We start from the raw sequence: 13,917 nt of genomic DNA, 5'->3' as shown, positions 1-13,917 counted from the left end.
CATCTACCCAACTTGTCATGCCAATGGAGGAGAGTGCCATAGATATCATGGGCAGAGGGAGGGCATAAAGCATGGTAGATGGTGAGGTCAAAGAATATATCACACAAGGTGTTTGTCCACCTTCTTCTCCTTTTCTCTTGGCACTGAACTCTCTCACTCACACTCTGCGTGACAAGCTGGTGATGCATTGCGGCTCCACTCATCTGCCGCTGCTGACCTTTGCCACTAACATTTGTTCCATTTCCCTCTTATCCAGGTCCGCCACAATTACCAGGCCCAGTGGCAACAGAAGAAGGCAGCCCTCTGCAAGATGCAGCATCGCTCACTCTAATCCTTGAAAGCACCAGTTCTGAAATTAGCACCAATTTTACTGTTGAGAGCGAATTGCAACGGTTCACTAACCACAAGTGCACAGGAGCAAGGGCATGGGGTTAAAAACTGCTCAGAACACAGCTCTCCGGAGGACGAGCTAGTGTCCTCACCCTGTTACAAAAGGCACTGATGGGGACTTCCAAGGCCTGAACTATTAAAAGAATAAAGATAGCTGTGCACCAGCAATTGCTCGATGCATTGCACTGCCTGCCAGGGAGCTTCTGCACCATTTCAATGGAAATGGAAAATCAGGCATAACAGATGGACGATCCACTCCGCCGGTTTACTACCCAAGCGGTGAAGGTGAAAATTACCCCTCTGAGTCAAGGTATTGCCAGCCATTCTATTGCCTCAAACAGTCTTTGGAAAGTCTGAAATATACATTTAAAATATTTGCAGCCTATCTGACAAAACTTCTGTGCTTTCCTGTGCACCATCCAAGACAAAGCAGCCCACTTGATTGGCACCCCATCCACCACCTTAAACATTCACTCCCTCCACCACCGGCGTACCGTGGCTGCAGTGTGTATCATCTACAAGATGCACTGCAGCAACTCGCCAAGGCTCCTTCGGCAGCACCTCCCAAACCCGCGACTTCTACCACCTAGAAGGACAAGGGCAACAGGCGCATGGGAACACCACCACCTCCAAGTTCCCCTCCAAGTCACACACCATTCTGACTTTTAACCTATATCGGCGATCCTTCATCGTCGTTGGGTCAAAATCTTTCCTAACAGCACTGTGGGAGTACCTTCACCACATGGACTGCAGCGGTTCAAGAAGGAGGCTCACCGCCACCTTCTCAAGGTACAACTAGGGATGGGCAATAAATGCTGGCCTTGCCAGCGACGCCCATATCCCATGAATGAATTAAAAAAAACACATTGAAAACTTATCACAATCTTCACTGCATCACTCCATATATCGGCCCAGAAATTCGGGTCGGAGGCTTCCCGCGGGTGCAAGCCCCCGACCTGCACTTACCTAGCGCGCCGGCCGTTGAGCTGTGGGCCTGCGTGGGATTCCGATCCTGGGCCTGCTCCAACTGCCGGCACGCAGTGCTTGTGTATCCCAGGGGTGCAGTTAGTTCGAAGCGTCCCCTGGGATCACGTGGGCCATGGAGAGCCAATGGTAGCAGGGAATCTCCATTCATAGATTTGACAGGAACAGCTGTCAAACCTATGAATACAATTCAGCCCCAAAACATATCTAAAACTTCAAATAAATTTTTTAAAAATCACATTTTTAAAATAAAATATAAATGACATAAAATAACTATTTTAAACAATAACTTAAATTTTTGAAAAAATTAATTACACTTTCTAACGGGGCTAAAAATAAACTTACCTTTCTTTAAAGTATTTAAAAATAATAAACCTGTGGAAAAAATGTTTTAATTTTACTTAATTCACCACTTACCTTGTAAAAAGCAGGCCTTGCGACTGTTTTTTACATGCGTAGCTCCTGGAGACTTACCCTCCCGGAGAAACCTGAAAAAAAAATGGGAGTTCCAGGCGTACGCGCTACCTCTCCGGCGCATGCGTTCGACCTGTGAACCCCTTCCTTTAAGGGAACGGAAGTTCCGGTTTCCCGCGCATGCGCAGTGCATGCACGAAACCGGCACTATCGTTGGGCCTATGCGTGAGTACCCAGCGCGTACTCACCCGTGGAGACCCGAAGTTCTGGCCCATTATCCTATGACTACATTAACATGCCCCTAAAAAGCAAACCTTTATACTTGCATTTTTGCTAAAACTTTCAAACATATAAGTGAGATATAGCAGCTGCTATTAATTAATCACAATTGCAGAAAGAATGATGCACAAACAGACAGACTGACACTGCAGCAGTGAGTCTGGTATAAAAACAATTGCTTCAGAAGAATTCCCTTGCAGGCCAACAGCTTCTTTTCAAAGCAGATAGGGAGCAATTTCTGAACTTTTTTTTTTAACAGATCATGATTTACAGCAGATTTGAGAACTGAGTGAACAGCCTTGCGCTGGCAATTTGTTCTCATTAAGAGCTGAGATTTAACTGTCATAAGCACACGAGTGTAAACAGTTAGGAATAACTTGTATAACATTACTACTAGAAGATTCCAACAATATCTTAGGAGGGGGCTGGGGCAAATTTCTATTTGGAGAAAGAAAATGCCCACAATTAATTCATTTTCTTTTCACCCTCAATTTTCCCAATATTTTCTTGAGGACACTTGCCTTCCCGTTCCCTCCTGAAGTTTGGAGGTAACAACAACAAAAATTTGCATTTATATAGCACCTTTAACACAGTAAAATGTCCCAAGGCACTTCGCAGGAGCGTTATCAAACAAGATTTGACACCGAGCTACATAAGGAGATATTAGGACAGATGACCAAAAGCTTGGTCAAAGAAGTAGGTTTTAAGGAGCATCTTAAAGGTGGAAAGAAGTAGCAAGTCGGAGAGATTGAGGGATGGAATTCCAGAGCATAGGGCCCAGGCAACTGAATGCACGGCTGCCAATGGTGGAGTAGTGGAGAGCTTAACATTGCTAATGCGCAAAAGGCCAGAATTGGAGGAGCGCAAAGATCTCGGAGGGTTGTAGGGCTGGAGAACGTTTCAGAGATAGGGAGGGGAGAGGCCATACAGAGATTTGAAAACAAGGATGAGAATTTTTTAATTGAACCGTTGCCGGACTGGGAGCCAATGTAGGTCAGCGAGCACAGGGGTCCAAAACTTAGTCTTATTTACAACTGCTGCTGATACCACTCTGTGATTAGCTTAGGGGGAATTTTCTTTTAGTGGGATGAAAAGTAAAATGTTCGATATATTAATAAAGCCAAGAAATGTTGTATGGCACACATAATTAAATCAGTCAGCCATTCGATTACAGGGCCCCAGGATGCCACAGGGTATATCTGACTGTATCCATGTAATATACTTCCTTAAAAATTCCCTTTAAATGCTCTCTGCCATTAATAATTCAATATTGAACAATGTTTGTATGGGCATAAAGTCCCCAAATTCTAGATTGAATCTTGGATTTTGCATGCAGCCATACATTTTAAACTCTAACATCTATTAATAAGCTTTTGTCTGTGTGTGAATGTATAAATGACTAAATGTAGATTTCCCATTCTTTTTGATTGTCCCCTGCTAACTCCATGGTATTGTCGGTGATGTGGTTAGCACGGACCAATCACATTGGTAAATTATATACCACGCGCACAGAAAGCAACCACTGCAGTTTCACAGAACACTTAAGCAAGTAAGTTGAAATAACTAACCATTTCAAAGCTGTAACTGAAAGGCTAACTCAATAAGTTGAAGCAACTGCAAACATTTGAAAATGCAAGTTTTAACAAATTTTAACCAAGTTGGCTTGGGGTTGGGTTGGGTTGGGCTGGGCTGGGGGGTGGGGGGTGGGGGCAGCTGGGGCTAGGGTGGATTGTAGCCATATCTGGGACTCATTTCCTGTGTACACCAATTTGGAGGTATCAGCTGCTAAAATCTACTCAATTCCAAGCAGAAGTTTTGTGTGGGAGTGATGCACTGGAGGTAGAAGTAATTACTAAGGAAGATTGTTGTTTGGTGAAAAACTCTTCCTAAGGCATGTTACCTTAGAAAGGCAGGTGTTGGCTCTCAGCAGCTACTGACCTCAAACCACTTCCTAAAGAATAAAAATGCACTCAATACAAGGCGGAAAAGAATATTCTCTTCCCTAGTACTCTCACTCCTTACCTTGAATACAAAAATTTTCTAAAAGTGCAAAATTAAAAAAAATTCTCTTAGACTGGTGAATTGTGCAAGCAGAATCAGATCTTGAGGGAGCCATTGACAAGCTGTATGATGGTGGCCATTGGGAAATGTCCATATTGTACTCTGCTACAACATGAACCTTTACTGAGCAGCTTTCACAGTTGATCCTTTAATTCTGTTAGATTTTTAGTTTGTAATTCATAGATGCTTGAGGTGTCATGATGACATCACTACATAATCAAGGATGTAATTCTGCTCTTCACAACATCAGTGTTAATATGGTCATGACCAAAGTTTTTTTTGTCCATGAAGTTTCAAAAAATATAGAACTATACAAGTTTGCAGCTCAGAAGGAGGCTATTATGCCGATGGTGTCTGTGTCAAATCTTTACTAGAACAATCCTAAACTAATCCCACTGTTCCATTCTCCATAACGTTTATCTTCCTTCACTTAACACATTTATCTGCTCTTCCTTTAAAAGAATCAATGGTTTCTACCACAAGCACTCCCATACTCCAACAACTCACTGCCTAAAAACAATTCTCCTACCTCTCTCCTTACTCTCCAGTAATGATTTTAAGTTGATGATCCCTCATCACTGAGGAAGTAGTCTTTCCTTATTCACCCCATCAACACCCTTCATAATTTCAAAATTCTCTACCAAGTCCCTTCCGAGCTTTTTCTGTTCCAGGGGAAAGAGAGTTAAACTTTAAATTTCCACAGGGGTTGCCCCGGTCTCTTACTGTAACTTTGGTGCGGGCTTAGCAGAACTTCTGGAGAATAAGCACCAACAGCTGAAAATGAAAATTTATGCTATTTCTTATGGTGTTCCACCAGTCTCTCACTAAAGGACAGGAGGACATCTGGCCAATTCTTGCAGAAATTCAGGGTCAAGTATCTCAAATATTTGCTTCTAACTATAGTTTTTCAACCTGGTACCATCTTGTGAATCTACATTTAAAGCCCTCTTCCTGGTCGACCTCCCATCTTCCACACTCTGTAAACTTGACCTCATCCAAAACTCTGCTGCCTATATCCTAACTCGCACTAAGACATGTTTACCCATCACCCCTGTGCTCGCTGATCTACATTGGTTCATGGTTCAGCAGTGCCTCAAATTTAAAATTCTCATCCTTGTGTTCAAATCCCTCCAGGGGCTCGCCCCTCCCTAGCTCTGTAACCTCCTCCAGCCGTACAAACCCACTCGAACTATTCGTTGCTCTGACTCTGGCCTCTTAAGCATTCCCTCCAGTTGCTCCAGAATTGGTGACTGTGCCTTCAGCCACTGCGGCCTCATGCTCTGGAAATTGCTCCCTAAACTCCTCCATCATTTTGATGCTCCTAAAATCCATCTCCTTGACCAAGCTTTTGATCACCTCTCCGAATATCTTCTTCAACATCGATTTTGTTTTTGTTGGTTACACCTCTGAAGCTCCTTGGGATATTTTACTATGTTAAAGGCACTAAATAAATGGAAGCTGTTGTATCAGAAAATTGATAATAATTTATGTGGATACCCGATAGCAAAGTTCAGGTACAAATAGGCAGACATTTCACCCAGGCATTCAGTGGCCTAACCAGCAATCCTTAAAGGGACCGCTGGAGGCCGCTCATAAAAGCAGCTGAGGATATTTTGTAACTTTTATTTTTGCGGGCACTGGCGTGCTCCTCCTGGCCACACAAAGACATTCTGAGCTACTGTTGGCCTGTTTGGCACCTACAGCTTGCCAGCAGCATAAACATTCCTCGGCTTCATGGTGATAACAGTGGGTGGGCAGCGAGTGCACTCTGCCTGCCGTTGTGTGTCTTAAATTAAAATCAGCTCCAAATGAGCTGATTGGCCGCCTTCAGTGAGACTGTTTATACTATGGGGTGAACTGCTGTAGTGGACTTGAGTTCAACCTTTAAGCAAAAAGTAATGATGATAAAACACTAAAATGTTGTCACAACTCAATACCTAACATACAATCCCCAGGGCATGCGGTTTAATGGAGCACTATATGCCATGAATTTCTACACTTCCCACAATTTGCTGTCCAAGTAATTCTATATAAAAAGTCCTGGAGGCAGTGAAAATGCCAGTTTCTCAGTGGATCTGAACAATAATGAATCATTTACCACAATAAATCACTTGCTCTAATGATACCGTGCATTAATTTGTGCTTGAAAGCTCTACTCTGCAGTCAGACAGCACCACCAACCTATAAAGCTGGATGTGATTATCTTTTGATGAGTTGCCTATAATGAATCACCAGACACAGGTGCACATTTAATGCGAGTTATTGATTCATGCTGAAACTGCAGGTCTAAACACCAAAGAAAGAATTTAAGGTTTATTTTCTGATCAAGTTCATCTGATAAACAGGTGAAACTCAGGCAAACACCATTGAAAAATTAGGCAGAAATACGTCAGATTAGACTTCTTCCTACTTTACGCATCACATGCATTTCCGGCATTGAAAACAAAACAGGGGCAGGTAGCGCCCACCTAAAACATTTATATTACTTAAATAAAGGTTGGGCAACATCATGTCAACATGTGTCTAATTTCTCAAAATTCTGGTGTCTAAAAGTAGACCTGGAGCTATGAATAATGATGAAAATGAACTGACCACAGCAAATTGCATGCAATCAGCACATTACACTTCAGGCAAACTTTTCACTCATTTCTGTAGTGTATGTGCCTTTAAGTCAGAACTACTTTTTACAGCTCCTGTATACTGTAGTACCGGCAGTGACCACACCGGTATATAAGCTGTGTGCATGCCTCTGTACCCCAGTCTAGAGATTACCCTCCTCCAGTAAAGACCTGTTATTTGTTAATGAACAGCATCATTGTGATTATTTATCCACTGAACCACGGATCTAACAGTGGCGACGAGTGTCGATTCGAATCTACCTGCAACATAAAAAAAAGAAAAATAGTCGAGTCCAGGAACACGGGCGGCGACCGCGAGCAACCGCCCAGCAGTCAGGCAGAGATCCAACTTCGCTGGGGAGGCTGTGGAGAGTCGGGCTTGGTTCCCCAGCCAAAACGAGCAGTAAGAGACCGACGACAGGTCCAGAGCAGACCCTTCCCAAGCAGCGGCGGCTGGAGCCGACCGACGGCAGAGAGAGAGAGCCGAGCAGCATCGACGGGGTAAGAAAGAGGGTAGAGAGAGCAGGGCGCAGCCGGGGGTTGATCACCGAGCGGCGTCGAGGAAAAATACTGCAAACCGGAGAGAGGGTAAGAAACAGCCGGGTTTTAGACTGAGCGGCATCGAAAAATATCAAGAGAAGAACGCGCAGAGCACAGCCAGGGATCACGGGCTGATCAGGGTCCGTGGGGCGAAGCAAGGGGAGACGCCATTGAGCCGCGGAGAAGCAGGGAGAGTGCGCGAGATGCCATTGAGCCACGGAGAAGCAGGGAGAGCGCGGGAGGCGCCATTGAGCCGCGGAGAAGAAGGAAGAGCGCGGGAGACGCCATTTTGCGAAGCCGCAGCAGAGAAGACGGGCGAGCGCTGGAAGGAAGGAAAGCGTGGGAGACGCCATTTTGTGCCAGCGGAGAAGAAGGGGAAGCACGGGAGGCGCCATTGGTGATAGTTAACGCACAACCAAGGATGCCGAAGAGTGGCAGTATCTCTACGTTCGACAATGAAGTCGAAGATTGGGCGACATATGTGGAACGTATTGAGGTGTACTGCAGGGCGAATGAAGTGCCAGATGCTAATAAAGCACTGGTTCTGTTAAATTCCATGGGTGCAAAAACTTATGGGTTACTGCGAAATCTAATAACCCCAGAGAAGCCGGTAAACAAGAATTTTGAAAGCATAGTAGAAATCCTACAGGACCACTTAAACCCCACACCGCTGCTGATAGCAGAACGATTTAAGTTCCATAAAAGGAACCAACACAAAGACGAAAGCAATGCTGAGTACCTAACGGAACTGCGCAAGCTATCGAAATACTGCCAGTTTGGAGCGGGACTAGCAGACACGTTAAGGGACAAGTTTGTGTGTGGGCTACAAAGTGAAGGAACCCAGAAATGGCTTCTATCAGAAAAGGACCTTACACTGGACAAAGCTTTCAGTATGGCAGTATCATACGAAGCAGCCGCAAGGGGCGCTGCAGAGATACAACGGAGACCGCAAGAATATGGCACCAACGAAATGACCTATGGAACAGGGAAGTGCTATCGCTGCGGCAGAACAACACATGACCAGAAAGATTGTTGGTTCAAGGACCAAGTGTGCAGACAGTGTGGGAAAGCAGGACACATAGCAAGAGTCTGCAGGTCTGGGAAGAAAACCAACAGTAAGAAATCTCCACAGGAGAAGTACAAAAAGGTACACCAGGTGATGGACAGTGGTTCAGATGAACAAAAAAGTGACACAGACTCCGGAAGCAAGGAGCTGGGTTGTCTGAAACTACATAATGTAACCAAAATGGAGGATCACCAGACTATCTGGGTTACACTCAAGATAGACGGAGTCCAAGTGGAAATGGAATTGGACACAGGGTCAGCTCTAACAGTCATAAATCAAAGAGACTACAAGCGGCTATTTTCACACATACCCTTGAAAGCTACAGAGATTGTCTTGAAGACGTATACGGGGCAAAAAGTCTACCCCAAAGGGAAAATAAGGGTGAAAGTGACATATAAAGGTCAGGAAATACCTAAAATGGATATATATGTATTGCCAAATGGAGGACCACCACTGCTAGGGCGTGAATGGATCCGAAAGATACAATTAGATTGGCATTCCATACAGGCACTGAAGGTTGAGGCCAAAAAGGATGAGGACGTCACACCTGGATGACTGTCAAAAATGCTAACTGACGCAAAAGAAGTGTTCCAGGAGGGACTAGGAACACTAAAAGGAATAACAGCAACAATTAAAATAGAGGAAAATGCAAGCCCAAAGTTTCTGAAGGCCAGACCAGTGCCTTATGCGATCAGACCAGCGGTTGAAGCAGAGCTGGAAGGGTTGGAATGTTCAGGAGTACTGTCCAAAGTGGACTGGAGCGAGTGGGCTACACGCATCGTTCCTGTAATGAAGAGGTCGTTGTGTAATACGCCTGGGGAACCAAAGAAGGTCCGCATCTGTGGGGATTTTAAGGTGACAGTGAACCCAGTCCTTCACACGGTGCAATATCTGCTTCCACGAATTGGGGATATTTTCGCCTTGCTATCTGGTGGTAAACGCTTCACCAAAATTGATCTAGCCCAGGCATACTTGCAAATGGAGGTAGAAGAAGCTTCGAAACATTACCTTACGATCAACACCCATAAAGGTCTCTATCAATACAACCGGCTGGTGTTTGGAGTAGCCTCGGCTCCGGCTATCTGGCAAAGGGCGATGGATCAGGTCCTGCAAGGGATTCCAGGGACCCAGTGTTATTTGGACGACATCTGGGTCACGGGCGAAAATGACGGTGATCACCTCGCTAACTTGGAGAAGGTGCTCGCCAGATTAAAGGAATATGGGCTACGAGCTAATCGCCACAAGTGCGAGTTTTTCCAGAAACAGATCTCGTATTGCAGCCACGTCATCGATGAAGAGGGGTTACATAAGTCCCCTGACAAGATTGAGGCAGTAGTCAAGGCTCCAGCACCGGAAAATGTGTCACAACTGAGGTCGTTCCTCGGGCTGGTAAACTATTACCACAAGTTCTTACCAAATTTGTCTACGGTATTACACCCGCTGAACACCCTACTGCAAACAGAGGTACCATGGAAGTGGGATGACGAATGTAGACGAGCTTTCCAGAAGTGTAAAGAATTGATCACATCAAAAGAGGTGTTGGCCCATTTCAACCCAGCACTACCAATTCGTTTGGCATGTGATGCATCACCCTACGGCATTGGAGCGGTGCTGTCGCACAAATCCCCAGATGGGTTGGAGAGGCCAGTAGCCTTTGCGTCTCGGTCACTAACCTCAGCTGAGCGCAACTACGCCCAGATTGACAGGGAGGCCCTCAGCCTAGTATGGGGAGTAAAAAAATTCAACCACTATCTGCATGGGCAGAAGTTCACCTTGCTGACTGACCACCAACCACTTGTCTCCATCTTTAATCCTAAGAAGGGCGTGCCAGTAATGACTGCACAGCGGTTACAAAGATGGTCCCTGTTTCTAGGGGCGAATCAATATGAAATAGAATATAAAGGCACGAAACAGCATGGGAACGCTGATGGGCTATCGCGCCTGCCACTGCCTACGGTGGAGGAAGCACCAGCAGTGGACCCTATCGAGATATTTTATTCGTCGATAATTGAACGATTGCCAGTAACAAACGTGGATATAGAGAAGGAGACCCACAATGATCCGACGCTGTCACGGGTATATGAATTGACGGTGAGGGGATGGCCAACACATGGCGACTCACTGTTGCCAGCATTCTCATCCAGAAGAGAACAGCTGTCAGTATGCCAGGGGACAGTGATGTGTGGAGCCAGAGTGGTGATTCCACCCAAGTTAAGGGAGAGAGTGCTAAAAGAGCTACATGAAGGTCATCTGGGGGGAGTGAAAATGAAAAGCTTTGCTAGGGCTTATGTGTGGTGGCCGGGAATCGATCAACAAATCGAAGACCTAACGAAGAGCTGCTTAGGATGCCAGAAGGTCCAAAATGCACCACCACATGCCCCTCTGCACCCATGGGAGTGGCCCTCCTCTCCATGGCAATGGGTGCACATTGATTTCACTGGTCCATTCATTGACTCAATGTTCTTAATAGCAGTGGATGCTCATTCAAAGTGGCCTGAGGTGATAAAGATGTCTTCAACCACTACAGAGAAAACGAGTGCAGTCCTACGGACCATATTTGCCAGAAACGGTTTGCCAGAGCAGATCTGCTCTGATAATGGACCACAGTTTGTGTCCGACGAGTTCCAAAAATTCATGAAAAGGAATGGGGTAAGGCATTACACATCCGCCCCTTATCATCCAGCCACCAATGGATTGGCTGAGAGGTTCGTACAAACCTTTAAGAAGGCGATAAAGGCCATGTGCGATGAGGAAATTCCACTACAGCATAAGCTGGACAATTTCTTATTAGCCTACCGAAACGCGACACATGCAGTTACCAACCAGACCCCGGCCATGATGTTCTTTAACCGAAGGTTGAGATCTCGTCTGGACTTGCTCAGACCAAATGTGCGAAGAAATGTTGAGGACAAACAATTCCAGCACATCAACGAGAAGCTGACAAGGAGCTTCAATGTAGGGCAACCAGTCTTGGCCCGGGACTATCGAACAGAGAAGTGGCAACCCGGAACGATATGTACAAGGCAGGGACCATTAATGTACACCATGGATGTCGGGGAGAACATTGTGAGACGCCACGTCGATCAGATCTTAGCATCACAGGAATGCGCCAACCCCATGTCTCGAGTACCTGGGGATGAACCCGACATACCGGTAGCATCTACTTCAGACCCAGTAGCAGTGGAACCCGATGAACAACCCGATGAAAAGGGGTCAGAATCGCCTCTGCACCAAGAACAAGAACCTCTGGAAAGGCGCTATCCCGAAAGGGTCAGGAAGCCGCCCCAAGACTGAATCTATAAATGGACTTTTGTTGTTGAATGTACATGTAAAAATGTAATTGTTATTTGAATATTAAGGAGGTATTATTAATCTAAAAAGGGAGGAATTGTAGTGTATGTGCCTTTAAGTCAGAACTACTTTTTACAGCTCCTGTATACTGTAGTACCGGCAGTGACCACACCGGTATATAAGCTGTGCGCATGCCTCTGTACCCCAGTCTAGAGATTACCCTCATCCAGTAAAGACCTGTTATTTGTTAATGAACAGCATCCGTGTGATTATTTTTCCACTGAGCCGCGGATCTAATAATTTCGAGGCATTCAGGGGGAAAATGGACCCGTACCAGAAATCCTAGGCTTTTAAGTCTTATGCAGAAGGAAAAGACTAATCTCGATCTGTTGTAAGATTCGCAAAATTTCTGCATTTCCCCAAAGGCTGTTATTAATAAACGGGTCCCTGCATGGACATTTTAAATCAAAAAGGGGTACCCAAGATGGCGTCCGTGTCTCGTGGCAGAAAGCCTGTGAGATTTTTAAATGGACTCTGCAACGCAGACAGCTTGGAGAAATCAAAACCAAAGCTGCAGGTTTTTCTGTGAAGAGAGACTTTGTATTTTGCACCCAGACAGGACTCTGAATTATGCATTAGACCGAATTGGAGACAAAATCTAAATTCAGTTTAGGCCTATAGTTAAGGCCATCAAACAGTCTACATACATTATCGGAGACAGATTAACACAGCCATCGAGGCTGGACAGGCCCATCAAGGAGCTTTCATGACAATACAAGTCAATTACCGGCCATCTAAAAACAGTTAGTATGGATTGCTACCATTATTTAAACTAGCCCGCCAAAATTAAAACAAAGAACTAACCTGATTTGGCGCGCAAATAAGGGTTTTCGACAAGGGTATAATTGAAGGCCCCCGGGTAGCAATCGCTCTCTTCTCTTCTCTCTCCGCTCTTCGGCCCCTTGCCCTCGTGGCTACCGCTCTTTCCCCCTGGCCTTTGCCCGTGCCCTTTTCCCACTCCATCTGGAATCACCCCGGCACCGGGTCGGGCGGACACAGACAATTCAGGCCAGGCGAGGCGGGACGCGACGAGGGGAGGAGGGAAGACCACCGGAGGGAAGGCCACCTGAGGAAGACCAGCTGAAGAAGACCAACTGAGACGACGAACTGAGGGGAGGCTTCGAATTATCGGGCCTTCACCCTCGGCCGACCTTCAAATATCTGCACACTAACTCAAACTGGCGGCTGTCGACGAAGAATCATCCCTGCAAGGTAAAGTACCCAAACAGAGACTTTAACTTTGGGGTACGCGAACCTGGACAATGCCCTTGCAGCGCCCGGAGACCACGGCACAACGGCAGGCTCCAGAGAGCACCAAGAGCGAACCCCGAACCCAACCGCTGTTTTGAGTCTAACAAACCTTTTGATTGGTGAGCATGAAGTTCTGACCCCTCATAGCTTAATCTAGTTAGGTATAGGGGGTGGGATAAGGATAAGGGGATTGTTAAGATAGTTGTTTTCCCTCGATGTGCCGTGTGTTCCCCATTCCCTGTATAAGTATAGTTATGGTTCTCTTGTAATTTTTTCCTGTAGAAGTGTACACTAGTGATTTTCCATAAGATTGTATCAGTTTTTCCTCTTCAATAAAATCTTGGTTTTTGTTTACATCCAACCACCTGTCTACTCGAGTCTTCTCTGTACCTCCACCTTGTACCTAAGTCCGGTGTCTAGAACCCAGGGGCGTGGGAGCGATTCGAACCGCTCACAAAACAGTCAGAGGCATAACTGACTGGGCGTACGCGCCAAACACCACCACACACCACCCCCTACACTGCTGACTTTGATCCACTTGAAACAGTTTAACTCAATCTCTGACAATATGAACACATCCAGTCTTTGATGATGACACTAATAGTTTATTCTGAATGCACTAATTAATGCACTGTAAATCCCGGCCTTCAAACTGATACTTGCATTAGTTGAAGAGGCTGCTCCTCGATTTTTGGTTGCACTTCAGTCCCACGCTCCTGATCTTTGCTCACATGGTGCGGGGGGTGGGTGGGGGTGGGGGGGAGCAGGCAGGTCGGAGGGCCTCCTCGTGGGACTGCTCCTGGGCCTGGCCATGGTGGCCATTAACAGGTCCAGGCAGCGGGCAGTCAAGGGGGGGGTCGGTCGGCCCGAGTGCCTGCCTCTTTTCCGTGGCTACATTCGCACCTGGGTGTCCCTGGAGATGGAGCACGCGGTGTCCGCCGGTATGCTTGAGGCCTTCCGCAA

Source organism: Somniosus microcephalus, chromosome 1, assembly GCF_052327205.1.
Source record: "Somniosus microcephalus isolate GS21.2 chromosome 1, FLI_Smic_1.0, whole genome shotgun sequence".
NCBI lineage: Eukaryota > Metazoa > Chordata > Chondrichthyes > Squaliformes > Somniosidae > Somniosus > Somniosus microcephalus.
This window is presented reverse-complemented; position numbering follows the sequence as displayed.